The following is a 4,233-nucleotide window of genomic DNA, read 5'->3' as shown; positions in this document are numbered from 1 at the left end:
TACTTCCGGGTCGGGGGTGAGAGGTCAGCGCGGGCCGGAAGCGGGGCCGGGCCGACATGGCGGGCAGCGAGCGCGGGGACGCGGAGGTACCGACCCGGCTGCGGGGGGGCCGTAGGGCGGTGAGCTGGGGGGGGGCCCGTTGGGCGGGGGGGGCCGTAGGGCGGTGAGCTGCGGGGGGGCCGTAGGGCAGTGAGCCGGGGGGGGCCGTAGGGCGGGGGGGCCGTAGGGCAGTGAGCCGGGGGGGGCCGTAGGGTGGGGGGGGCCGTAGGGCAGTGAGCCGGGGGGGGCCGTAGGGGTGGGGGGGCCGTAGGGCAGTGAGCCGGGGGGGGCCGTAGGGCGGGGAGGCCGTAGGGCAGTGAGCCGGGGGGGGCCGTAGGGTGGGGGGGCCCGTAGGGCAGTGAGCCGGGGGGGGCCGTAGGGTGGGGGGGGGCCGTAGGGCAGTGAGGCCCGGGGGGGGGCCGTAGGGCGGGGGGGCCGTAGGGCAGTGAGCCGGGGGGGCCATAGGGCGGGGGGGGGCCGTAGGGCGGTGAGCTGGGGGGGGGCCGTAGGACGGGGGGGGGCCGTAGGGCGGTGATCTGGGGGGGGGGCCGTAGGGCGGGGGGGGCCCGTAGGGCGGGGGGGCCGTAGGGCAGTGAGCCGGCGGGGGGGCCGTAGGGCAGTGAGCCGGGGGGGGCCGTAGGGGCCGTAGGGCGGTGAGCCCGGGGGGGGGGGCCGTAGGGCGGGGGGGCCGTAAGGCAGTGAGCCGGGGGGGGGCCGTAGGGCGGGGGGGCCGTAAGGCGGTGAGCCGGGGGGGAGGCCGTAGGGCGGGGGGGCCGTAGGGCGGTGAGCCGGGGGGGGCGAGGGCCGTAGGAGGCGGGGCGGGGGGCCGTAGGGCGGTGAGCCGGGGGGGGGGCCGTGGGGGGGGAGGCCGTAGGGCGGGGGGGGCCGTAGGGCGGTGAGCCGGGGGGGGGGCCCGTAGGGGCGGGGGGGCCGTAGGGGGGGGGGCCGCTAGGGCGGGGGGCGTAGTGCAGTGAGCCGGCGGGGGGGGCCGTAGCACGGGGGGGCCGTAGGGCAGTGAGCCGGGGGGGGGGCCGTTAGGGCGGGGGGGCCGTAGGGCGGTGAGCCCGGGGGGAGGCCGTAGGGTGGGGGGGCCGTAGGGCGGTGAGCCCGGGGGGAGGCCGTAGGGCGGGGGGGCCGTAGGGCAGTGAGCCGGGGGGGGCCGTAGGGGCCCGTAGGGCGGTGAGCCCGGGGGGGGGCCGTAGGGCGGGGGGGGCCGTAAGGCAGTGAGCCGGGGGGGGCCGTAGGGCGGGGGGCCGTAAGGCGGTGAGCCGGGGGGGGAGGCCGTAGGGCGGGGGGGCCGTAGGGCGGTGAGCCGGGGGGGGGGCCGTAGGGCGGTGAGCCGGGGGGGGGGGCCGTAGGGCGGGGGGGCCGTAGGGCGGTGAGCCGGGGGGGGGCCGTTAGGGCGGTGAGCCGGGGGGGCCGTAGGGCGGGGGGGGGCGTAGGGCAGTGAGCGGCGGGGGGGCCATAGCGCGGGGGGGCCGTAGGGCAGTGAGCCGGGGGGGCCGTAGGGGCCGTAGGGCGGTGAGCCCGGGGGGGGGGCCGTAGGGCGGGGGGGCCGTAAGGCCAGTGAGCCGGGGGGGGCCGTAGGGCGGGGGGGCCGTAAGGCGGTGAGCCGGGGGGGGAGGCCGTAGGGCGGGGGGGCCGTAGGGCGGTGAGCCGGGGGGGGCCGTTAGGGCGGTGAGCCGGGGGGGGGGGCCGTAGGGCGGTGAGCCGGGGGGGGGGTGCCGTAGGGCGGGGGGGCCGTAGGGCGGTGAGCCGGGGGGGGGCCGTAGGGCGGTGAGCCGGGGGGGCCGTAGGGCGGGGGGGGCGTAGGGCAGTGAGCCGGGGGGGGGGGCCGTAGCGCGGGGGGGGCCGTAGGGCAGTGAGCCGGGGGGGGGGGGCCGTAGGGCGGGGGGGCCGTAGGGCGGTGAGCGACGCGGGGGGCCGTAGGGCAGGGGGGCCGTAGGGCAGTGAGCCGGGGGGGCCGTAGGGCGGGGGGGCCGTAGGGCGGTGAGCGACGCGGGGGGGGCCGTAGGGCGGTGAGTGCGGGGGGGACTGTAGGGCGGGGGGGGTCGTCACGGTCTCCGCTCGTACTGTCCCACGCTATGGTGACTGGTTTCCATTTGCTGCAGATGGAAGAGGCAGGCCAGGTCTTCCTGCTGATGAAGAAAGACTATCGGATCTCCCGCAACGTGCGCCTCTCTGGTTTCTGAGTCACCTGCGCCAAGTCATTTGTGCTGTGCCTGAGTGCGAGCTGGTGAGTATGCAGGCTCAGGATTGACGTAGGGGGCTGTGACCTGTGCCCCCGGATTTGGCAGGTTGGCCGTGGAGGAGAGAAGATGTAGGCATTTTTGGTCAACACTGCTCCTTGGGAGTCTAGAATCCCTGTGAAAGCCTCTCGCCTGGGTATTTGTTCTCTCCTCTTCCTGCTCGTCTGGATGCCTGGCTTTTCCTCACTTGCTGCTTTTCTCCTGCAGGTGAAGTCTGATAATGAACTGGATATTCTCAGCATCCTGCCAAATGGGTGGCAGCCACATGAGTCTGTCCGGCCCAGGCCCTACCTCTTAGTACCCTCCACGCAGGTCACCTTCCTGGCACGACAGTACCGCTTTGTGATTGAGCTTGATCTGAGCCCGTCCACAGGCATCGTGTGTGAGCGTGCAAGGGGGACCTCGGGGCTCTCTCACACAGAGCTCCTGCCGCCAGCTGTGTCCCATCTTGGTGCCAGGCGAGCTTGGCTCCCACTTCCCAGCAAAAGCTCCATGTGCCAGCAGCTGCCACTGGCTGGAATCCCACCCTTGTGCAGGTTGTCTGTGCTTGGGTTTTGCCTGGTGGGCACTGGCCCTCACGGGTTGGGGCTCTGCGGAATGTTTCCAGGAGGGCGCGTGGTGGAACGCTAGGTGCTAGGGACCCCCGTCAGTGACACTGGAAAACCAGTTACTGTTTCACCCTTCGTACTTCTGCAGGATGACTCCACGGGGGAGATAATTTTTGACGAGGTGTTCCATGCCCTTTCCCGGTGCCTCGTGGGATTGCTCAAACCCTTCCGAGTCCCTGGTTCAGAAATCACCTACCAGCCAGAGATCTTTGTCACCATCCAAGCATATTCTTCCATCATTGGTCTGCAGTCCCACCAGGTACAGTTCCGTCTCCTTCCTCTCCCCAGTCTTCGTGTGCCAGCTCTTCTTGTTGCCCAGGCTGCTGGGGACATGCAGACGGGAGTTGCGTGCACACTGCTGCTTATGGTGAAGTAGTCTTGGCCCCTCGGAAGCTGTGTTCTGGTGCAATGCTAGACCGTAAGGTCGCTACTCTGTTGTGTTTGTATAGGCCAAACCTCAGCCTCCGGCCCCGATGGGCAGTGCCAAGCAGAGACGGGGATCTGTGGGCAGGAGCCTGCAGTTTATTAAGGGAAATTCATCCCAGATATTCTTTGCCCCAGTGTAAGTTGAACTTTCCTTAGTAGCATTTTTTTGAGTGGCTGCCTAGTGAGATTGGACTGTAGCTCAGGTGCTCCCTAACCCACACATGCAAGAGCAGTTCCTGAATGCCAGGTGGTAGGGCCAGAAGGCACCCAGGGAGCTAATTCCTTCCAGGCCAAACCTCAACCCTTAAACGTCAATGCACTGCCATGCCATTTGCAGATCATCAGGCTTCTCACCCTGCTGGCGTGCTGTGTCCCTTTGTGTGTTCGGGCTGTAGGCTGCTTGGGGCAGGCACTGCCTGTTACTCCTGGGGGAGTCCTGCGCCCTCTGGGGGGTGCAGAATTCCTGCCTTCTGCAGACTTCCTGGCTCCCATACAGGAAAAACGGGGAGCAAAGAGCTAGCTGTGTGGATGTGTGCTCCTTCCGCAGCAGCTTGGGTGTGTCTGCTGGGAGTAGCAGGCAGCAAAGACTAGGGATGTAAGTGACTAGCTGACTAGTAACTAGTTTACTCGATCGGCCCCGCCCCTTACTGCCTCTATCAGACAGAGGCAGGGAGCAGGAGCTGGTGCTGGGGGGAGCCAGCTTAAAAGCCAGTTCTGCCCCCCCCCCCCCACAGCACCATCTCCGCGGGGGAGGCGTAACGGTGGGGACCAGGTGCACGCCAGGAATCGGCTGTCCTGGCTCATACCTGGCCCCCACACTGTGCTTCAGCCTTTAAGTATATAAGGAGCTTTATGGCTGTTAATACATTTAAAAGGCAGAGCCCCCCGGCGGGTCAGCTCCCAGGGCGCTG

This window comes from Pelodiscus sinensis, unplaced genomic scaffold (genome assembly GCF_049634645.1).
Source record: "Pelodiscus sinensis isolate JC-2024 unplaced genomic scaffold, ASM4963464v1 ctg65, whole genome shotgun sequence".
In the NCBI taxonomy this organism is placed as follows: domain Eukaryota; kingdom Metazoa; phylum Chordata; order Testudines; family Trionychidae; genus Pelodiscus; species Pelodiscus sinensis.
This window is presented reverse-complemented; position numbering follows the sequence as displayed.